General features: G+C 45.0%; 1 protein-coding gene across 9 annotated transcripts in view; it reads left to right on the top strand.

Moving 5' to 3' along the window:
* SLC45A4 (solute carrier family 45 member 4) overlaps positions 1 to 24163 on the top strand; it is an 85576-nt gene that overhangs the window by 8002 nt on the left and 53411 nt on the right. For 2 of the 9 annotated variants that reach the window (XM_015283238.4, XM_418418.8), the window contains exon 1: positions 12323 to 12540. The exons of 1 other annotated variant lie outside the window; for it this stretch is intronic. The gene's annotated coding sequence lies outside the window, so the exon portion shown is untranslated. Of the gene's footprint in view, positions 1 to 2453; positions 10973 to 12322; positions 12541 to 12899; positions 15898 to 19935; positions 21085 to 24163 lie in introns of those variants that run through there. 6 more of the 9 variants (XM_040690727.2, XM_046931081.1, XM_046931086.1 and 3 more) reach the window with 6 other exon arrangements.

Genomic DNA, 24163 nt, shown 5'->3' with positions numbered 1-24163 from the left:
CATTGCTTCTGGCCAGAGGCAGAGAAAAAGGCTCAAATCAAGACAGAAGCTGTCCATGCCCTTATCTGTGGGACAAGGAGCCATCAGAAGGAGGAAGCTCAGGAGAGAATCTAGAAGGAGGCACCTGAGGGACAACTGAGATCTCAACAGGGCAACTGCTGTGATGCCAGCCCTGAGGAAGGCTTAGAGTAGACAGGACCACAGAGCACTCAGGAACTTCATCTTCATGCTGTCAAACCTATTCCATAGTCCTCATCCCTTAAACAAACAAACAAACAAAAAAACCCAACAAATACAATAATAGGGTGTTAAAATGGGAAGTGTTTATAGTGGGAGACCAGTGTGCTCTGCTACACAAGAGCTGCATGCCCTGGAGTTCCTTTTGATGTAAATGTGTGAAATGACACATATATTGCAAGACTAAAGTGTAGCTATGGCAACATGATTATCAAACGGTTGCATATGGAAGTGTAAATCCATATAGGTTTCTGGCTGGTGAGATTAAACTAGGGGACAGGGCTCAAGGCTCAGGCTCTCCATGTCCAAAAGGAATCAGCTCCAGCTTTGAGCCTGAGATATTTTCCTGTTTTGCATCCAAAATGTCTCTGTTACACCTCGAGCAATCATCAGGCTGTATTCATAGGCTTACCACGTGAGAAAACAGGCTGTGCAGCCAAGGGCACCATGCTCAGGGCATTCCCCCACCCACGGCACACTCATGTGACAGCGATCCGGTGACATCCGAGGGGGAAGAGCAAAGCTGGCAGGTTGGCACTCTTACAGACTCCAAGCACCGATCTTCTTGGCTCTTTCTCACAAGCAGGGCACACTGATTTTCCACAGCCACCAGCTAGGGGCTGAGTTGCTATACTGCAGGTAGGAAAAGTCCATCTCATCTTCTGCCTCCTTCCCTGGGCAACCAGCAGGCACTAGAATAGGTTACCCAGATCTACATCCCTGGAGATCTCCAAAAGCTGTCTGGACATTGTCCTGGGCAGACTTCTGTAGGTGTCCCTGCTTGAGCAAGGACCAGATGGACCAACTACTTTTAGATTCTGTGATACTTAAAGCAGGATTCTCAGCGTCCCTCTGTACACAGCAGGGACCTCCACAACAGCACAGTGAGCAGCTTCATTGGACATCAGACCTATCCTAAAATATCCAGTGAATTCCCCCATGCTGTCATATAGGAATACCTAGGATGGCTTCCTCGATAGGATGTTCCTGTAGTTAATTAACCTCTGATCCTTATTTCCAGTGGGAAGGTCTCTCATTTCTGTCTCCAGCAAATGAGTCCTGCAGCTCTTTACACAATAGATCAGGCATCCTGCTAAAACCTGGCACCTGCTGCTGCTGCAGGTATTTCTGGGGACTGATCACATCCCTTTTGACCTTATTTCCTGTGAGCCAAACATACTGCAGCTCGGCAGGTTCAGGTTGGCTGTTAGGAAAAATTGCTTCTCAGAAAGAGTGGTGAAGTATTGGAACAGGCTGCTCAGGAAAGTCGTTCAAAAAGTGAGTATATGTAGCACTGAGGGGCATGGTTTAGTGGGCACTGTGGTGATGGGTTGATGGTTGGATTAGATGATCTTAGTGGTCTTTTCCAACTGTAATAATTTTATTCTGCAGCAGACTGCGTGTCTGATTTTTGGTTAGCCATGAATTATTGCTTAAAGAAAGACATTGCCACCCTGCTGTTAGCACTGCCTGACACAAAGCCCACGATGTGGGAGCATCACTGTGCTGCCTAGCCATTCAAACCATGCCACTGTGGCAGCTGCCTGCTTCCCAAACTTGCTGTCTGCTGCAGAGAGGAGGCGAAGCTGTTATCTGCATCCTCTCCATGTCACGCTGCCCTCTGCAGTCCCTTGATCTCTGTAAATGGAGTATACTAATGGGAGTGCCAGAGCCTGAAGTGGCTTAAAGCCATTTTGCTCATTGCTTGATGAGTGGATGAAATCTGCAGGAACCGAGCAAGTCAAGAGCTTTCCGCTTCCCACAGCAATGAGTACACCAAGCAGCCTGCCTTGTTTAGCTGCTTTTATGAATGGAGCTAGAAAAAAGCAGATGCTGTGAAGTTGTTGCTAAGAAGATTTTTCATTTTTTTTTCCTGCTGCCCTGACTGCTCCAGCCAATGCAAGCGCCAGTGTCCTGAGCTGTGCAGCCCTGAAATGAAGGAAGTGGAAGGGACAGAAAGCACAGGTTCCCGCGCTGCACTCAGCAATTACACAATCCCGTATCTGCAATTATTTCTGGCAAGGTTTATTCACCTCGTGGGAGACTTTTGGAACAACACGGTGCTTTTCTAGGGAGTGTCAGTCATCAGGCGAACGTGCCTTCCAGAACTGCTTTTTTTTTTTTTTTTTTTTTTTTTTTTTTTTTTAGTATGTAAGTAATTGTTTCTTTACAGTTTGGTCTTTGCTTTTTAATGACTCACACTTCTACCTTGTCAGCTTTCAACACAGGCCCTGCCCTCCCTTACAGTGCTACAATCCTCCCAGCTCTCACCCACCGCACCAGGTCACCCAGGGTAAAATGGGGAAAGATGAGAAGTCCTTCTGCCTGCACCATCCAGACGTTCAGCTTACCGAGGGCTGCTTCTGGGGGTCTGCAGTGAGCAAGCATTAAAAGCAAGGTGCAGGCACGCCTCTGATGAATGCAAATAGAGGTTGGGCTGTGGTTTGGGATGTGGAATCCAGATGCATTTTTACAGAGACAGCGACAGGCTCCGATCCCCAGCACAGCTTCTGTGCCAAGTGTCTCCTCTGTTCCAGCCTCTCTCAGTGCAGAAGTGCTCTTCAAAATAAAGAGACACAAAGCTTAAACATTCATGAAATTACTTCTTCAGCTTTAATCTCCATGAAATATGACCGCGCATTTAATGAAGGGCTGTGTTGTGTGTGTTTGTGTGTGTAACTTTTCCCTTTTGCTCCCTTCTGAAAAGAAAAAAAAAAAGAAAAAAAAAAAAGAAAAAAGAAAAGAGAAACAACTTGAGAGAGCAATTATGGAAAATTTCAGGCTTAATGGTTAAAGCGTGGCCAACTGGTAAAGTAATTGGAAACACAAGGGTAGAAAGGAAAGTGTTTGGCAACACGGGTATTGTGCTTTGGGATGAAAGGTGCTATGTAACTGGAGGACTCTTTTTTATTGCAAGCTCTCCTCTCTGATGTGTTAATTGTGTTTTGCCTGATCCCTTGACAGTTCATTAATTTTTGCCCAATTGCAGGCTGTCGAGTGCAGATAAATTCCAGACTATTATGGGAACACCCTAGAAGTTTGTATAGAAAGGAAACTCACTGTTTCCTGTATCATCCTTCTGGGGATCTTGAAAGAGTTCACAAAAAACACTTAAGCGAACTTTCTTTGCTGGATAACGGAAGGAAAGGAAACTGTGAACAAGCAAACAACACTCAATTCCATGAGACAAGAGATACTCATAGGTCACTGAGAGAAAGTGAAGTCAGTGACTGCAGTGCACACACACAGACACACAGAAACTAGCTAATGGTACTCCCAAAATAATGGGAATCTCTGCATCTGCGCAGTGTTTTTGATCTGTGGTGGAACATCTGTCCCAGTGACATGTGAAGTGTTTTAGATGTATCTTGAAGTTCAAATAACAGAGTTGGAAATGGTCATGGATCAGCTGAATAGCTTCCCTTTTTTCCTGCCATGAACAGCACAGTGAGCAGAGGTCCGTTACCACCAGCCTCGAATTTTTTGTTACATACAGATGGAAAGCAAAAGTGGGAACAGCTGCACACTTTCCTAGGGCTGGCTTCAAGTGCAGAATCCACACGGAGTTCAGGGGGCTGGGGCCAAACAACTTCAGGTGTGCGAGTGCATCCTCCATCTCCAAGACTGAGAAATACCCCATCCCTGGAGGCACTGAAGGCCAGGCTGGATGTGGCTCTGGGCAGCCTGGTCTAGTGGTTGGCAACCCTGCCCATGGCAAGGGGGTTGAAACTCGATGATCATTGTGGTTCTTTTCAACCCAGGCCATTCTATGATTCTATGAAATACTGGGAATGATGATTTATTAGCTTGTCCCCATCTCTGTATTTTAAGCCTAACGATATGAGTTGGCGTGTTCTCATAAACTGTTGGACTGTATGCTCCTGTCCATGATAACTTTCAAACTTCTGGGTTTCAGCAGCACTTCAGAGGGAGATCAAAATCACTGAGCAGATGAAATTCAGTGAGTTTGTTAAATAAGTGCTAAGAGGTGGAGTTCTGCAAGGGGCTCTTCTGGAATATACACTTTGTGACATTCAATATACAACAACCCAAATGGTGGAGAGAACTCCTATCTGCTTAAACCCCAGGAAAACTGCTTGAATTTTGCAGTTTACAATAAGCCACAAAAATGTAAGAAGAAATGGTCCAGAGGAACTCTTGGTTAGCAGTAAGCAGAGCAGGCTGGGAGGAAGGGAGAGAAGGGAAGCTGTACAGCGGAATCTCATTTCTAGGAAGTGAAGCTCAAAACAAACCAGAGGAGATGACAGAAAGCCGATATCCCCTACAAAAACAGAATCACTCCCTCAGAAGAGGGAGATTTTGTGCAGCAGAGTATTAAGGATCAATACCAAAGGGCTAGGCTGACAGGTCACTTCCAGGAGGAGAAAAGAATACAAATTTAAGTCATAAAGTCATAGAATGGCTTGAGCTGAACTCAGTTCGAAGTCCAAAGTTCCCAAATTTTTCACTGCAGTCCTCCAGCCATGTTCTATCCACAGCCCCACACTGAAAAGTTATGGGGAACACTGCTTGCCAGAGCTCCTGATTTGCACTGTTGAAAAATAAACCTCCAAGGGGAACATCACAGGCTTGTGAGACCTGTCAGAAGAGAGATCAAGGACAGAGTGAATTGATGGAGCCAGCTGAGAGATGGTAAGAACTGATGTCTGCTCAGTACCTGCTGTAGAGCTTAAGAGAGGATTTCTGTCTCCAAGGGTGCTGACTGGAAATTTTTGAAAGGTATTTATGAAAATATCAATTATGAAATCATTTTTTTTCTGGCAGGTTCTGTAACATACACTTCTGGTCTGACCAAAACCACTAACGGGAAAAAGAGAGAGGAAACTTTTGCCAGCTGGAAGAAAATATTTTATTCACATTTAGAACAAACCATTCAGGCCAGTTCCTGTCTAACTGGGACTGGGGAGGGCCATTTTTGCAGAAATAAGGCTGATTACTCGATGACAAAAATCAAAACTTCCCAAACCATTTCTCCCAATCTGCTCTCAAAGTTCTGTACAGCATCAGGGCTTCCTTGGGGAGCTCGTTAAAACACCCTCGCTGCTAAGAACTTTCTCTCCTCTCAATTTTGTTAACTTCTTTATCGTAAACCATAACGTCATCTGCTCTATATGTTGCAAATCATCTCCATTCAAGCTGCCACCTCCTGAATATCTGTCCCTCAGGCACTGGAACCCCCATCCTCCTTTCCCACATGTGCTCTGGCCCAAGTGAATGCCAAAATATGCTTTTGGAGAGCATCTGTCTGCACTCAGCATCAAGACACTGACAGGTCAGAAAAGAGGACTGAGACCCGTGTAGAGATAAAGGATCTTTATTTCTACTCTGAAATATTTAAAACAATTTCCTTGCTTTATTTGATTTACTAATCATAGAAGAAAAACGCAAGGTTATTAAACTTTTGGTCCTAATGAAGCATTTCTGGGTATGTGAGTTAGGATGTTAGTTGCCAGACCCCCTTCAGAAATAAGGGAAAAAGCTGTTGAATGGATAGGATCGCCCAAATAAAAGGAGTATCAAGGCAAGATAGCTCTATAATCTTCCTGGCTTGCTTGCTGCTGACAGCATCATAAAAAAGAGCAATGGCACCTCCAGGTGCCCCTCCAACAGGTTGCATGGTAGCTCCAGGATGATCTGGGAAATGTGCAAGTAAAAGGACAAAACTGCTCATAAAGAACTGAAAAAAAACACAGCTGTTTTTTTATAGAGATCAAAAGTGAGAACTGGAGTGTGACTTACCCTAGGAAAGACAATAGTAGGGGAAAGGACTTGACCATTATCTGCCAACCCCTTGCCGGCTGACAGGAGGTGTCACAACTGTGATATGAGTCAATGCACACTGTTCATCCAGCAGAAAAGTATCCATTCCTTTTTATGTTGTTGTTTCGTTTTTGTTTCTTTTTTTTTCCTACCAAATTAGCTAGATGCATTGACTAATCCTGAGCATATTTGATCAGCAGATGAAAAGGAGAGGAACGGGAGAGCCCCTCTGGGGAGCAACTACGTTTTAAATCATCGTCACTGTAAAGTGAAACCAGAGCTTAAGAACAGCAGCGTGCAGCCTCCACACTGCTCTTCGTGTAAAGGGACGACCTCATTCCAAACATGACAAGAAAATTCATGATTGGGATGATAGACGTTGTGTTGAGAGACATGGTTTAGTGAGAACTATTGGTGACGGGTAGATGGTTGAACTGGATGATCTTGCAGGTCTTTTCCAAACTTGGTGATTCTATGATTCTATATTCATTTATAGGAAAAGGGAAAAATCACTGAAAGCTATTTAAGTGAATTGTAGAATTTGTGAATTTGTCATTTTTTATCCACCTTTTAGGAGTGGAAAGCAATTGAAAGCACTTTTAAAACCTCAGTATTCTTCTGGGGGCTTTAACTTTCACTCCAAACAACTCTGGACTTTGGAAACACATTGCATTTTTTCCCTCAACATTTAAAATGGCTTTATGAGAAACACTTTGGGATCTGCAATTGTTCAGTAGTGTTTAGAAATTCAAGCAATTAGAATAAGGATTATTCACCCAATTCATATCAGTTTCCCTGTCATAACAACAACAACAACGGTCTGCTCAGGGTTATTCCTCAAACCTGGGTTGCTTAAGTCATTTAAATAGATTTGTACTTCAGAAACAAAATGAGAGCCAAGAATTTCACAATTAAAAGCTCGAGGGCTCTAAAACTTGGCTTCACCTACAACTCTTAACATTGTTTTTATTATCTTAATCACTAGGTTTTTTTACATACTAATTTTCCATCCCATTACCAACCGGTGCCAATCCAACTTGCTTTTCCATCACCCAGGTGAGCGTTACTCATGTTTTCAGGGGAATGTAAAAAAAAAAAAAACCTGAATATCGTCAGGACGGCCGTGTCTATTTTTGTGACTGCTCGTGGACCTCTGCTAACACTGAGTCAGAGCTTGAGAAGCCATTAGCTTAGATGTAGCTCCTTGAGTTATATCCTGGGGCTCTCCAAAAATACAGAAAACACTGCTGCTTTTCCAAATGAAGTTTTCATGACACAGGGCTAAACAATTTGAAATTCTGACCACGCTGGGACCCAGAATATTGCAAACACTGATTAGGTACAGTACCGATTAGGCAAGGGAGAGATGAGATAAGTCACAACATGTGGTTGTAACAGGCCCCAGCAAAGCAAAGAGCAAAGCAAGACCTCCAGGAAGGCTCTAGAGGCTTCAGGTCCCACCTTGGTGATCAAAACAAACGTGCCCAATAACACCTGCATAGTTCAAATTAAGCTGTAGCTAAAAGGCTGCAAGACGAGAAGACAGTATGAATAACAATAAATGATCTCTTAAATGAAAGTCGTGTTTTCATGTCTAGATCTATGGATTATGTGTTGTGATCAGATTGATGGTTGGACTAGATAATCTTAGTAGTCTTTTGCAACATTAATGATTCTATGATTCAGATAAAAGCAGCGTGGTCTAATGGTTGGCGACCCTGCACATGGCAGGGGGGTTGAAACTAGGTGATCTTAGAAGTCCTTTTCAACCCAGGCCATTCTATGATTCTATGATGATATGATTTTATTCTGTGCTAAACTAGATGAACTGGCTATCACTTATTTGTAAGTTGAATCCAGGAAAGGTTGTTTTGCTGTGTGAAAGCACTAGGGAACAGACTTACACCTCAGGTGAGCCTTCAGTTGGAAGACTGATTTCTATCGGCTTTCTGGTACACTGCCTGCAGAGGAACCTTCACAGAGAGAAAAATAACACAGCTCTCTGCTCTGGTCACTTTTCTGTATTCACCAGTGTAAACTGGCAATAATAGCAAGCAGCTTTCACCAGGGTGAAGCTAACGTGAATGAAGTCACTTGAAAATCATCTCAGACTTAACCAACCTCCTGTATTACAGGCGTTAGTTCAAGGTTTTGGTTCTTTGCAAACCAAAAGCGATGAAAATTTATCCATTTTTCAATTTGGCTCTGAGCAAAAATAGAGAGACCAAAGTACAAATATCCCAGTGCAGAAATGGAAACCTCATAAACATCGTCGTCATGGTTTAATATGAGACGGCTCGGAAGGAATACTGACTAATCCCGGCTCATTGCCCAAGGAGAGAGAAAAAGAGCAAATAACATACAAAAGGAGTTCTGGTGTCTCCATTGCGAGGGAAGAAGTGACTGAACTACCAAGTCGTGCAGTTCTCAAATGCTGTCTAGCAGCACTTTAACTGCTCTTAGTGCTTATGTAAGGAGTGAAAGATGCTGTTCTTGAAGGCCTGTCAAGTCATTCCTCGTCAACTCTAAACTGCACTGGAGCTTAATGCCTCACCGTTTTATTGTGAAGATAATTATAGAGCACATAGATTAAGAAGGCAGGATAATTTTGCAGCTGTTAATACCGCTTTTTAGCTGTGCAAACCAGGACAATAATGAGAAGGAAACCTCATTCTTCAAGACATGAATTCTTCAGGGACCTCACAAGCAGCAGCAAGAGCAACGCAGCTCATGACCTCGAATCAGCATCTTGCCAACCCAACCTCTAGGAGCTTGAGACTCCACTACAAGCCATTTATTTCCTACCTGGGAAAGGTGTAGGACAGCCCCTGCTCTTACTCCAGATTTCAGCCCAAGAGATAGGCTCTGCCTTGTTTGCTTAGGACTGTTGACCTTGCTCTAGGGTGACATGAGCCAATTGGCCCCAGATGGGTAAACTCTGGGCACAGTTTCTACACAAAGCTATTTGGCACTGAGAATTCAAGCTCATAGTCAAGTCTGGCTACCACAGGTAATCTCAGCGAGCTAGAAAATCTGCTTGTCTGGGTCACTGCCATAGAGTCGCACAGAGCATCTTTCCATCCATGGGACCTTTTTGTAACTTGTCTGAGTTTAAAAAAAAACTCTGGTTGGCTTGGCACAAGTCTACAGCCCTTATCTGCCAGGCAGAAACTGGAAGCATCCCAATGCTTTTAGGGGGGAAATTAAAGCATCAAGGGACATGAGCGATTTTACACAGCCACTTAAAGTTCCAAATTAATGACAACGTATGTTGGGGAAGGGTGGGAAGAAGGAAAAACGACAGTTTCAAGCTCAGAGCACTGTTTTCCCATCAGAAATGAACCAAACACCCTTTTGTGAGATACCCCAGGGATAAGTTACAGGCCAAACATGTGAAAATCAAGACTCATTTTTCATGTCATTTACAAGTATCCTGGCTGGGAGACCTCATCTCTGCTCAGGTCTCCCAAATCCATGGCTTCTCCTTTCCAGGAGACACCTCTAAGAGCTGGCTGTGTCACATGTCATGAAGTCTGAAAGCCAGTCCAAACAATCCTGAGCGCTTCTATCCATCCAGAAGACAAATTACCTTGTTAAAGTCCTGGCTTTCAAAGGATTTAGGCGCAGCAGCAGTTTCAGGAGGTTCAGTTTAATCTAGGAATCCCTGCCTTTCATGTAAAGCAACTCACACTAGATCTGAACGCTGGCAAATAGTCAACTAAATCCATTATTGCATGATAATGCTCAAACATTTCATTAATTCCTTACCAGCTGTCCTCTGCTCCCTTACCCCTTTCATCACACAAACATTTCTTTAACTGTCTGAGGGAGGGGAGAGGGAGGATCAGACGCAGTCTTGTAAAATTCCTTCACCCGCATTGCCTGCGGCAAGTTATTTCTTTTGACATGCATGTAAAATAATATTGGGGGTGTTGTTTGTTTGGCTTGGCTGCATGGCAAATTTTCGTAACAGTTTTGTAAGCCACGTACCTGCGAAATGGAGGAACTTGTTGATGATCCTGCTGGCTGGTTAATTAACACTGATCATTAAATAGGGAAGACCACTTGCTCCAATTTCTATGCCAAGACAGAGGACATCGTGTAGAGAGCTGCAAGGCTTTTAGGGAAGGATATTGCTCTCCAATGTCCTATAGAATGTTTAGAAAATCCTTGGGTACTGCCTGCCAGACAAACCAGTGGGAGCAAGGATCAGCAGCACCCTGGGGGTTTCTCCAGCTATGTGACCCACAAAATGGAAACCAAAAAACATTATAAAGGTCAGTAAGGATATTTGAAGGTCACTCCTGGATGTTTTCTTCATGGAAGGCACTAGCTAAAGTGCCTCAGCCTACTACATATTGCCTAGGGAGAAATAACCACTGAGCAACAGGAGTTGACAAAAACCACCCTGTTGAGCAGGCATCTGCTAAAAGGCAGACCATAACAAATGCCAAGGACAGAAGCAGGTCCCCAGACTCACTCTCAACCATGGCTTAGGGGCTTTTGTCACATTCCCACCAACATCAGTCCCTCTCCTGCACAAAAGCAGCACGCTCCTGGACCACAGGAGTGTCCTGTATCTTGACAGTCGTGTCCAGCGCACACCCACAGATCTCCTTTCATTTCTCCTCTGCCAAGACTTGAGGACGTGTTTATTTATTATGGATTAAATATTTGGAGCTGAACAAGAACCTCAGAGGGAAGAGGTGGGTCTGCTTCCTTGGATTTCTTTTTCCATCCCTTCACTCTCTTTATAACAATTTGGATTTTTTTTTTTTTTTTAACAAAAATGTTTGCTTTATGGAAAATTACCCTCTCTGGCTCTCAGCTCAGCAAGTGGCTGAGAGTTAACAACACTCCAGTGAAAATCACAAGGAAATAAAATGGAGAAATATCTGGACACGTCTGAACACGTCTGGACATAGCCTGAACACGTCTGAAACGTCAGGGCAAGGTAAGGAGCAAACTTAGCCACAGTGGCAGGCAAGAAAAGAACAATGAAATGGTATCTTAAAGTGAGGTGTCTGAACATCACTAGCCTAGGTTGCCACAGTTTGTGGGAAACAAAAAGCACATTTCAGAAGGTGTAACTACACAACTTGAGGTGGTACTGTCATTATAACATTTATAAACATCAGTAGCATGCCAAAAAATAAGAGAACAACCTCTCCTTGACTTCGCGAGTCCTCACCAATCGTTAATTCAGTGATTTGTGTATCATTGTGGTCATGCACGCTACCAAGTTCTCGGTCTGAATTAGTCTAAAAATACTAAAAATACACTGAAAGTCGTACTCTAGGAAAAAAATAACGCTGGGTTTTTTTATTCTTTGGGGGATGCAATCACAGTGTTTTTATCAGGCTCAAAATTAATACTGCCCTGTAACAGTGGATGGAAGCATACAGCTTTTTCATTTTGCTTTCTGTGGGTTTCCTTTCTCTCTCCCCAAAGCCTGCTATGCTTTGTGGTTTATTATTCATGATCTGCAGAGAAAGAAGTTCACAAGAGGGGGAAAAAAACTGGTTTGGAACGTACACTTAACAGCGTGTCAAGGAACAGAAAACAATCACACTTATGCAATATGATGTGCATTTATGCAATATAATGTGCATTTTACAGGCTGCTCACATGCTACCTCACGCATCCCATTTGTGTAACAAAAATCAGGGCTATTAAGGCTGGGGGACTGAAGTAATTCAGATTATATATGTATATATATAATACATATCCCTGTAATTAAAACCAATCTAGTTTTAAAAAGCAATTTTAGGACAGGTTTGCACGGGGGTCCCACAGCGTGACGGGAACTTCAATACAGAGGCTTTTTCCCTCACAATAAGGGTAAAACGTTAGGAATGTGGAGCAGAGAGGGACGGTGCCCAGCCCAGTGCCTGTGGTGTGGTAACTGATGGTTGCTCAGGTAATAAAACAGAACGGTTGAGCTGCAAAAGCACAATTCGTGTGGCTTTTCTGGAGAACCCAAGGCCAGGCCTGCTGGCGGTCGGTCGCTCAGGCTCTCTCTGGAGCCCGCACCCCTCCGCAACAACCGCCAGGCCCGCCGTCCCTCAGCGCAGCAGAAATGCCCGTACACCTGCCGCCCGCCATACACCGCACCACCCTCAGGAGGCACCGAACCCCCGCCCCTGAGGGGGGACGCCGGGCGCCCCCGTAGCCCGCCCGCCCGCCCGTCGCCATAGCAACGCCCCCCCTACCCCGACCCTGGAACCCTCTGGCCACGCCCCCCTTCTTATTGCATATTCATGACCCCCAAGTGCAGGGGTGGGGGCGTGAAGGGGGCGGAAGCGGAAGCGGGAACGGGTTTCCGAGGAGCCCGGTATAAAGCGGCCGCTGGTGCCCGGTGTCGCTCGCCGTGTTTGTGCCGCCGTGAGTGTGCTCTCCCCTCCCTCCTCCTCCTCCCCCCCCCACCCCTCCCGCCGGCCGCTGCGGGTACCTCCCGGCACCGTCGCAGCCTCCCCCGTCGCACGGAGCAGGTCCCGGGTGCAGGGGGAGACCCGGGGGCAGGTAAGGGGGAGGCTGGGGGGGGGGGAGGGGAGACTGAAGGAATGGGGCTGTGGGGGGAGGGAGGGAAGAGGGGTGTGGAAGGGGGGAGTTGGAGGGCTGGTGGGGGAGAGAGGGGAGCGTGAAGGTGAGAAAAGGTTGGGCAGGGTTAGGGTGAGGGAGATGCAGGATTGTAAAGGTGGGGAAGGTGGAGCAGGGCGTTGGGATGGCTGGGATATGGAACCGTGAAGGTGTGGAAGGGCTGGGCAGGTTTAGGGGGTGAGGATTTCAGCTGAGGGAAATGGAGGACCCCGGAGGAGGGGAAGGGAGCTGTGGGGAAAGGATCTGATGAGGGAGATATGGGATGGAGAAGATGAGGAAGAGCTGGGGAGGTTTGAGGTTGTGAAGGAGATGAGAGGATTTGAGGAGATGGGCAGCTGTGAAGGTGGGGAAGGGTTAGAGATCTGGAGGGTTAAGAAAGCAGGGTGATGGAAAGGTGGGGTGAGGGAGATATGGGGTCGTGAAGATCAGGAGGGATTGGTGAGATCTGGGCTGCGGGAGATGTAGGGCTGTGAAGGTGGAGTGAACTCCTCTGGGTGAGTCAGATGGAGCCATGAAAGTGAGGAGGGGTTGAGATTTGTGGTGAGGGGCATGTAGGGGTTGTGATGGTGAGGAAGGTGGGCTGAGGACTTGGGGTCATGAAGCATGGGGCTCTGGAGATGAGGAAGGGCTGGGGAGTTGTGAGGCGTAGATTTAAGCTTTGGAAGTTTGTGAAGGGCATTGTGAAGGTCAGAAAGGGTTAGGGAAGCATTGGAGGTGACTCATGGGGATGAGTGTATCGAGCCATGAAGGTAAAGAAAGACTGGAGAAACTTGGGGTTAGGAAAACATAGGGTCATGAAGGCAGAATGATGGAAATGTGGGGTGAAATATAGGACCATGAAGGTCAGGAAGGGTTGGTGGGATCTCAGGCTGTGAAGTGAATGAAGATGGGGTGAGGAAGCTATGGAACTATGGAGATGAGGAAGAGCTGGGGAGTGAGGGATGTGGTGTTATGAAGGTGGAGTGAGGATTTTAGGTGAAGGTTATATGGAACTATGAAGGTCAGGAAGGGTTATGGAGAGTTAGGGTGAGAGATCTAGAGCTGTGAAGAGCATGGAGTGAAGTTGAGATGAGTGAAAGCACAAGAAGGTGAGGAAGGACTGGGGAGCTGTGGGGTGGGGGTTTTAGATGAGGGAGGTAAGATTCTGTGAAGGTTGGGAAGGGTTAAGAATGCATAGGGTGAGGGAGATGTAGGACTGTGGAGGTGAAAAAGGTGGAGTGAGGGATTGGCATGATTGAGATATGGAACCATGAAGGTGAGGAAAGGTGGAGGAGATGTGGGGTTGGGAAGGTGATGAATGTGGAACGAGGACTGGGGATGAAAGAAATGGGACTGGAGGTAAGGGTGGGTTGGGAAGATGTGGGGCTCTGAAGGTCATGGATACAGGGTGAGAATTTGGGGTCATAAAGCTATGGAACTACAGAGATGCAGAGGGAGCTGTGATGTAGGATCTGATGAGAGGTGTATGGGATCATGAAGGTCAGGAAGAGTTGATGAGCTGCAGGTAGAGGGATGATGTGCGGAATCACTCTCCTGATCTCAATGGAGTGTTGTGAAGGTGAGGAAGGCACAGTGAGGACTTGAGGTGAGGGAGATAGGGACCATGAAGGTCAGGAGGGGTTGGGAGATATGGGGTGAGGGAGATGCATTTCCTGTATGCAGTTGGGAAGGTGGAAAAAAGTGTGAGAGGCTGGGAGAAGGGAAGTATGGTACTGTGAGAGTGAAGAAGGGTGAGAAGCTGTTGTGTGATGAATTAAGATGAGGGAGATGGGAGTCAAGGAGGGTTAGGGAATGTTAGGGAGACTTAAGGTGAAGGAGATGTAGTGCTGTGAAGGTGGGGTGAGGGGGTTGGGATGAATGAAATATGGAATCCTAGAGACGAGGAATGACTGGTGAGATCTGGGGTGAGAGAAGTTTGGAGTTGGGAAGATGAAGAATGCAGGGTGTGAAAGACACAGAGCCATGAAGGGTTGAGGAGATCTAAGGGTGAGATATGTGGTTCTGAGGGTGGGAAGGGTTGGGGAGCTGGGAGATGTGGTACCACAAAGATGGGAAAGGTCGATGATATCTGGGGAGAGGAAAACATGGGTCTGTGAAGCTGTAGGATAAAGGTGTGTGGCTGAAAGGTTGAGGAGCTTTAGGATGAAGGAGGTGCTGTCAGGATGAGAAGAGGATGAGGAATTATGGAGTGTGTGGGGGTTTTGAAGGTGTGAAAGGGCTTGGGAGCTTTGGGGTGAGGGAGATATGGGGTTGGAGGTGGCGAAGGGGTGAACTCTGAAGGAGATAGGCTGGAAGAAGAGCTTGGGAAGAGGAGTGAGGTGGTAGAGTGGGTGAGGTGGGGTTGGAGAGGCTCGGTTGGTGTTTCTGGGGTAGAGCACTGAGTCCTAATGAAGTGAGGATAGGGTGAGAAAGAGGTGGCTCCTATGGGGTTCTGCTGGAAAAGGTCTTGACTGAAGACCTTGACTGAAGGTCTTGACTTTTCAAGGGGCTGAAAATGGAAGTCTGTTTAGTTTTTCTAGACTATTAAACTTAAATAGTCTGCCATTTGAATAATTCCATGTTTAATCTGTAACCTGATCATGGTGTGTGCCATAAAACAATGGAGTCTCACCTCACCTAGTTTGATATGGTGGGGGGAGGAAGAAGAAATGATTTAGCACTTAACTCTTATAAATCTCCCCTGAAAGCTGTAGCTTTCTTTAAGATCACATTACCAGTGACTTGCAGCTCTGAGATGCTTGCACTTAGCTCATCTAGCAGGTGTAGGAACTGCTTTTGACCTTGAAAATTACTCTCCCTTTGGGACAGTGTTCCATTGTAGCAGGTCCTGTGAAGGTTGGCATCCTGTGGTCTTCATAAATGGAGAAAGAAAGGGAAGGGTCAAGAAGAGACCTAGCCAGGACTCCAGGATGCAGGGAGTGAGTTAATGTTGCTGGAGTTGGCTACTGCAGCTAATGGCAAATGGGAAGGGCTAGAAAAAACATTGCAGGATGTTGAGTATTGGATAGAGGAGGCAGTTTCTCCTCCTACTGCAAGATGTGAAGCCACAGTAGTAGGCAGCACTGAAAGTGGAGAGCACAGAGGGATAATTGCAGTATTCTGAGAATTCATGAGGAGAAATCACTGTTACAGTGTGTATCCTTGCTGCTCTGTTAAAAAAAAAAAAAAGCTGCTCCAGCGTGATCTGCGTCATGTTTTGCTGCTTTGGTTCAGACAGTGCTACTAAAATATTTAATGAAATATGGCTCGAGCTGGTGCCTGAGGTCAAAGAAAGCGCTGGTGAGTACTCTCTGCTTGCCTATAGAGCTTGAGCTTTTCTGTAAATGCTTGGCAGGAGTGCTTGCTAAAGTGATTTCTCTGACACTTCTGCTGTTTAAATGCAGGACCTGTAGAGCTTGTGTGTGCTGTTTTGTTCCCCCCCACAACATTATTGCAAAAGATAAGGTCTTCCTCATTGGTTTGTTTAATGATTATACTGGGTTGGTGAAGTGTTCAACAGGCCTAAATGTTCCCCTCCTAAATAAGGAAAAGTGGTTTCAGATAAGAGATAAAGGTATTTGGTTGGCACTCCAGCTGTAAACACTTCCAGAAGTGTTTGGGTTGGGTTTTTTGTTTGGTTTATTTTGCCACGAGGTAACAGTACCTTAAGCTGCTGAAACTGCATCCTGTGGTCACTTGGAGGTGTCTGAAAGCATCTGAGAGTTTCACTGTGAGAGGTAGTGGCAGCTGTTGTCTTGAGAGCTTTATTTCTGTATCAGTGAGATAGTTATTTTATCATGAGAACTGCCCTAAATGCCCGGTTTGACTTCAGTGATGAATGGGATTTGTGGAACATCTATTTCCACTGTAATACTGGAGACCAATTTACATGAGTTGGCTCATGTCTCACTACAAAAATTGTCATCCTTTCCTCAAATATATATAGCTGGGGCATTTCCAGTGAAACTGAAAATGTGTTTCTGGAGATAACCCTCCAGCATAGTGTGTGAACTGCAGGAGTCTGCTGCTTCTTGGGAGTTGGTCTTTGAGAAAGGAGTGAGCACTATTTGCTGCTGTGATCTTGTTTGGATGCTATGGGGACTGCTTGCACTTCAGTGCAAAACACAGAGCTGAGATGTGTTCTTAATCACATGGTGTGCACTTCACACTTGTCAACGTAAAGCAGAGCAATTGTACATGGGAGGATCTCTTTTACACATGTCCTTCATTGGTGGTGTAAATGTGCACCAAAGTGAAAGTGTTGCTCTAGAAAGTTCTTCATATAGGCTACTGCCTTTATTCTCATTCAGGCTCTGAGGAGCTTAGAGAAAGCTGAGTTTGGACCCATCTTGTAGGGCTGTGACCTCAGAGGTTAATTACCTCTAAACTCACTTCAGTCTTGGCTTCACTGACAGCTAGGAAGTTAGGGCTTGGTAATTTAATATGGCTCTGCTTGTCTGCTGAGGCTGGAATGTGTAGGCTCTACCTCTGTATGAACTTTTTAAAACGGGTCATTCCTGAAAGTTGTGAGGATACAAACATTAGGTGGCATTTCACTAGGGAAACTGATTGGGGGGGAGGGGAAAAAAACCTTGATATTAAAGTGTTGCCAGTGGAGCAGCTTAGAAAACATGTTGTTGCTTCGAGAGGCATCTTGTTAAATGCTTAGGTGGGAGCTGATTGCTGAGCTGACCTGCCAGCTGATGAGCAGTACCTTCAGCAGGCACTGAGCAATAACCAGCTTTTAAGCACTAGTGCTTGATATTTTTTTTTTGGTCTAGATTAAGCTTTAAATCCTGCCTATGATATACTGCTGGCGTTCTTAGTTGAACACATGACTTCATGCTGCAATTCCTGGATTTTGAAGCTGGCTTCCTGCACACACTGCTGCCCCTCTACTTCCATGCTGAATGGAAGCAGTGAGATCCTTCACATCTCTCATCACAAGGAGCTGCAGCTGGCAGTTTTCTGAGTTTAGCTAACAGTCTGTACCTCTTCTGTTATTTCAAGGCCACCCTGGAATCCTCACATCAAATTATCAAGCAGTGTGTGTTGAGCAACACTTCACACACAGCAGTGTTGTCATGCTTCAGACAGAAAAAACAAGCTTCACTTGCAGTTCAGAGTCACTCTAACTGGATGGTTGGTGTAAAAGAAAAGGAGGTACAGCAGCTCGGGTTGGAGTGGAACTTCCCAGCTGATCAGCCAAGAACACTGCTGTAGATGTGGTGAGGCTGTTGAGTGGTGGAAGGGGAAGCTTTAGCAGCTTGCAGAGTAACTGGTAGCATGAAAAACTGCACTGTGCTGCATGTGGGTCTTGCAAGGTCACTCCTGTGCAAGATCCCATGCTGTGACCTATTCCATCTATAGGCATAAGATTAATCAGATCTATTCTGTGAGTGGCATAGCCTTCTGTACTGCTTTCCATTAGAGAAGGCTTAAACTGATAATTATTCTGCTACAGCTCCCAGTCCTTCCATGGTGCAGTGTGCCATCAGGTTCACTAAATCACTTCCATGCAGAAGTGGGGATCCAGAGTGCAGTGGTTAATATTTTGCTTAATACACCAGCATTAAACAGTGTTTGAAACTGACTCTTAAGCAGTGTTCCTCCCACCTAGTGAACTGTTTTAACAATTCCAGTAAATTTCCTAGCAGAGCGGTGTATGTAACTCACCAAGCAGAGACACAAAATAGAAATGATTCTGGCAAACCCAACTGCCGGCAAATTGAAGCAAGGATTTCTGCTGCAAGGATGAGTGACGTGTGGAGCTTGACACATAGCTGGTGCTTCCCTCTGAGAACTGCCTTCCAGATGGACTACCCTGGACAGCCCCAAGCCAAGGTTGGAAGGGAGGCAGTGTTAAGCTGTGGAGGTCTGTGTTGTGAGCTGAAGACTTTACGTGCTTGCAGTAAGCTACTGCTGGTCAGATAACTGTTCTACAGTCTACAGCTTATCAGCTACCCACACATCATGCATTTGGGTCACAGCCCTGCTCAGAGTATGTTTAGTAACCACCCAAAACTTCAGATGGTGGAGAATATTGCATCCTTCAGCTAGGGCTGCGTGTCTCTTGAATCTTAGTACTGACTAGTTACTGGTATCCTGAATAAAGTGGCTTTGTTATGCTTCTGTACAGTAGCTTGCTCTTCTGGGTGGTATAATGTACTCAGCATTAAAAAGCTGAGTAATTACCATTAAATGTAGATCTCTGATAGTTGCAGGAGACAGAACTTGTCTCCAGTTGAAAGCTGATCTGTAGGCACCTCAGCAGTGGTGCAGATCATGGCAGTCACCAGGTGGTTTGTGTGCTGTGAACTACCATCTTAGGGAAACTGGCACACGGGAGCTCAACTAAAGCCCCTTAGTGTTGGTATTTCCAAGTGCTGTAAAGTCAATTAGACTTGCAACTGGCATACTGCATTGTAACAACTCGGGGTAAGCAGCCAGGTTTTCTCATCAAACTTTTGGCAAGGGATGCTGGCAAGCTGTGGGACACGAGGCTCTCATTTGGTAATAATTTGGTTTGGCATGGGAGCTGCTTCTGACCTTAGGTTAGCTCTCACTGGCATGTCGTTTACTCAAGCATGAATCTCAGTATATGGTTATGGGAAGTTTGTCTCCACAACATAGGCAAGTAATGAAACTCTAAAAATGCAATTAAAGCTGGAGACTTGCTTTCCAAGACTTCCATCCTTCAAGGATATAACTTCAGCAGGCTTGACTCGCTGTTTCCCTTGCAGTGAGGACTGACTGACTTGGGGTCTGCAGTACAGTGAGACCTATGCTCATTGCAGAACTGAAATTGATGGCCATTTGTTGCTACTCCTGTGGCAAGGCAGAGGGGAGGAGGCAGACAAAACTTCTTGGCCCTGAAGAGCAGAGTGAAGATGCTCTGAAAAATAGTAGTTGTTTGTTAACAGCAACAGATACAGGAAAGCATTACCCCAGGTTGTCTGAACAAGTCATGTTTGAAGTGAATATTGTCAGTGTTGTAGGGAGGGCAAAACTGGTAATCCTAGAGCAGAGAGAGAACCTAGCTTCCTCATCTTGTTTTAAATGAGAGCTCTAATGTTTTCATAGCTGAAACTGAAACCAGTGTTATGCTGACCCTGCATATTTTCTCTCCTCTGCTGGCTGGCCTGCACTACTTCTGCTTGCAGTATAGTTCATTTATTTTGGAGACTTGAAAACAAGCCATTATCACCCTTCAGTGCCAGATAAATAAATGATCTAACTGGGGGCTGAACCCAAAATGCTCTCTGACAAAAGCATGTCATGCTTATCTTCTGCATTCTGTCCTTGAATATATGATCGCTCTTCCTGGACTGCATCCAGAAATTGGTGGCTTAACCCAGCAAGTGTTGCCTGCAGAACGTTTCCTGTCATCACTTATGTGCAATAAGCAGTCTTTGAAAATAAACTTGATCTGAACGCTGTTTAACCTACAACTTACCTATGATCATCTGGGACTAGAGATTGGAGAGAAAGAACGTTAAAGAGGTCTCAGTCCTGAGTCTTTGCTTCCAGGTAACAGATCTGGGGTTGTGTGATGTTTTCTTTTTTGTGAGGTGGGAGAAGGCATGCATGTAGGGTAAAAATCCTCCTCCCCTTCCACAGGCGAAATATCTGGGCAAGTACACTGGCCTGTGCAGTTTGGCTCTAGGTACTCCCACAGGAGTGATTTGGCAGCTTGAACTATTGCTCCTTGGAGTAGTGTGGCCAGCCAGCTAATTCCCAAGGGTTCAAGAAAAATAACCCAAAACAAATGTGCAATTAGCTTCACTGCTAACATATCCTGTACACATGTCCAGTTTACTGTCTGAAACTTATTTGGGGGGAGTCAGCTCTTGATGTAGATTTGTTCTTGCCCTTTTTCTTGTTCTGTTTCTCTCTTCTGTGTAGAGAGGGAGAAGGCTTAGGCTTCTTGGTGCAGGAGTTACCTGATTGTTTCCAACATCAGAGAACTTGTGTGGCTCAGGCTGTTGCTCATGTTGGTTGTCACAGCTGAAGTCAAAACGCTTAACTCCTTCAATGGTCTAAAAGAGACCTGACAGTTACCTGCACCCTTCATACTCATACAGTTATTGCTGGCCCTAGGTTGAGCTGCTCTTCTTGCTGCTTTGCTTTCATGTTGCTTCTCCAATTAGTGTTCATCCAGCTGTGGTCTGTTTAAAAAATCTCCAGTATGCAGCTGTATGGTGGATGCTCTTTGGGCAGCCAGTATTCAGTGCAGTACAAAAGTGCTTCCTAATGGTCAGAGTGTTGTGCTCTTGTGTTCTAGTTTGTGTCCATTGCCTCTGCCTGGCACTAGACGAACCTGCCAAGAGTTGGACTCTGTCCTCTTTGCAACTTCCCTTCAGGTATTTATGGGCACTGATTCCCCCTAAGCCTCCTCTTCTCCAGGATAAGCAGTTCCAGCTCTCAGCCTCTCATAATAGGAGGAATGCTCCAGTGTCTCATCCTGCTCTGTGGGTTGTGAGGAAGGTGAGTCTTTTATTCCCTCTGTGTCAGGGGGTTTCCCCTCATCTGCAGGGTCATGCAGTTGGACTCATCCACTGCAGTAACACAGGGAATGTAACAAGATTAAACAATCAATGTATTCAATCTACTATCCTCAGTATCCTACAACAGCAGGAGCTGTGCAAACTCACAAGTTGAGCAAATCTGATAACAGTAAGAACTATGTAAACAGCAGTGACATTATGGGGAACCAGTAAGAAGACAATGCAAAACAAGGTAAACTGGGTAACCGCAAAAGTTGCATGTAACAACAAAGCTTGGTGTATCCAACTGCTATGAACTATCCTGAGATAAATTAGAGAAAGATAGGAAAATGAAGAAATAGAGAAAGGTAGAGGTGTGTGTGTATATGTGTATACAGTCACTGCTTGGGGATCCAGCAATGGAATCTTCAGTTCTTTGGTCTGGGGGTGGAGGATTGACCTGGAGACTTCCTGAATGAGTGCCCTTAGAGCCAGAGACTCTGAGGTTTTAAAGGATGATGATCCATAAGGTACCTGACCTTTGTTTGACCATGTCCCTGTGCTTGCTGTCTTGGAGACTTGGGGTTATGTAAGTGAACCTCAGCCTTGATAAGGCCTGCTAACCACAGGCCCATCCCCACCACAGAGCCTGGGTTGTGTAAGTGCTTCTGGGGCAAGTCCATACAAGTTCCTCATGTGTCCTTTGACAATCCTTGATGTTCAGTCTGATCATGGTGTTAGTGGCACTCCACTGAACTACAGTATGTCCAGGCCTTTCTTGTGCTAAGAGCCCAGAACTGGGCCCAGCAATCCCAGTGCAGCCTTGCCAAGGCTGTAGGTCTCAGTTAAGGTAATAGCTGTAATGACTGAGGGATCATAGAATCATAAAGGCTGTGGGAGGCCTTAATGATTCCATGATGTTCAGTATAAATTTGACTCTGTAATCCTCAAACAGATTTTTTTGCTCCTTAAGTCTGCAAGTGACTTGCTGGAGAAGATATATTTAGTGTGGAAAATAAGCTCTGTCTTAACAGCAGACTGCTGAACCATTGGTTCATCGTGCTACAAACATTCAGCTTGTTCCAGCAACCCAACACTGCATAGCATTTCCCTGAGCTATGCTTAGTAGCCTTTTCCTCATCAACTATGCTCCTAAATTAACACTTCCTAAAGAAATCAGCTCCAGTTTTGTGTGAAGGCTGGTTACTGAGTAACTGATTGTAATTAATGCCTAAATTTAACACTGGTGTAATAATAGCCACACTGTTCCCTGAACTTCAGCCTCTTTCAGAAGCTTTTGGTCAACAAGCTCATTGTCTGGGTGTCTTTGGAAGGAGTCTGGAGGTATTTCTAAGTATCTCAAAGGATCTTTAACCTAATTGTCAATAAACTGCCTTGATTGTGGATTGTGACTTCATTCTGCCTACTAGAATTTTAGTAATTTATGTGTCCATGATGACCTGCATGGCTCTTTCCCCTTTTAGGGGCTTTCCCTCTGTTTGAATTAGTGTGGTCATGGTGGAAGCACTGTGCAAATGAAAGCAACACCACTGTTTATCTCCAGTGGCAGAGTTTGGTTCATTAATATTCATCTGCAGCTTGGAGAATGAATGGAAACATGCCAAGCGACCAATATCAAATAAAAACTTGCTCCTTATTTTTGCTTCAACTATCCAGCATCCCATCTAGCTCTTACCTGGTATGGTTATGTAAGTGCTGTTATTGTGTTTCATTTTCTTGCTCACTGTTGGTGTAGGGATTAAATAACTGTCTCTATTGTAGATGTTTTCAGATAACACTAGAAATACTGGCCAGTTTTTTTTGCTTTCAATAAACTAAAGTTTTTAAAACCATTTTGAATACACTGAAAGCCAACCAGGAATCCAAGGTTGGAAACTTCTCAACTCCACCTTATCAAATAAAGCAAGAGTTCAAAACTGAGTTTGTTGGCCTCATAGAACAAATTCTAGCTCAGCGAGTTCTTTGTGAGCTACTAAGACTATAACTAAATCTAGTTTTTGCATCTCAAAGGGTTTAAGCTTATTGCAATGTTGTCACCCTTCCAATTTTGCAGGGAAGAATGGGGAGTTGTAAAGAGAAGGCTTAAAGACCAATAAATGAATCCCAAGTTGTATATTTAAGCATGTTGTTCATTGGTAGATCTGTATTTCCAGTGCTTCTAAGAATGTTAGGCACAGACTATATGCTGGGAGGACTTACCTGTAAGTCTGGGTAGCTTTTCTGAGCAATTATATGAACAGTTCCACTCACTCTGTGTGTGTGTGGGGGGGGGGGGGGGGGGGGGGGGGGTGCATTCAATGTGACAGTCTGGTGTCATGGTTCCCAATCTAATGGGATTCAAAGATGACTGTCAGTGTATCAACACCACTGAAATCAGCTTAATTGCACCAAATGGTCACAGCTGCTTCTAGTGGGAGGAATCTGCTCCAGTCTGGTATCTTACACCACTGAAAGCTTCAGTAATAAAAGAGTAACCAGCAAGTGGAAAACTATCCATGGTTCCTGGACTTTAACCTCTGCATTTCTCTTCCGTGTGGCTATTGTAACTTGGTAATTAATGTGTATGTTTCTTTCATCCAGCCTTTGGCTGTCCAGAGGCTCAGCTCAGTTGTGTTTCAGGTCACTGACAGATGTAGTGGTAGAGCAACTTCTGTCCCTCTGTATCTTTACAAGCTCAGAGGGAAGCCAAAGGCTTCTCAGGCTGGAGGATACTCCACAAGATGCTAGAGGACAACTTTGCCAAAAACAAGCATTTTTGTCAGCTTGTTACAAATAGTTGTCAAATTGACTTTTAATTGGTTTTAGGCTCAATCCAGTTATGATGAATGAAGTGTGTTCTTCCTTCTAGACTTGAGCAGCTGATGTTAGCTTCCCAGAGCTGAGTGGAGGATGAGCTTCATCTCTGCCACTGGTAATTAAGTAATGTTTCAAAGCTGACACATCCTGGATCAGTGGCTTTTAGAACATCTTGAGGGAGAATGAGATGGCCAAGATAAATGATAGACAGATAGAATATGAGGAGCTGGCTACTTAAGGAATTTTATATACCTTGGTAGAGC

The sequence above is a fragment of the Gallus gallus genome, chromosome 2 (genome assembly GCF_016699485.2).
Source record: "Gallus gallus isolate bGalGal1 chromosome 2, bGalGal1.mat.broiler.GRCg7b, whole genome shotgun sequence".
NCBI classification, from domain to species: Eukaryota; Metazoa; Chordata; class Aves; order Galliformes; family Phasianidae; genus Gallus; species Gallus gallus.
Note: the sequence above shows the minus strand (reverse complement) of the source record. Positions and strands in the feature narration are given on the sequence as shown.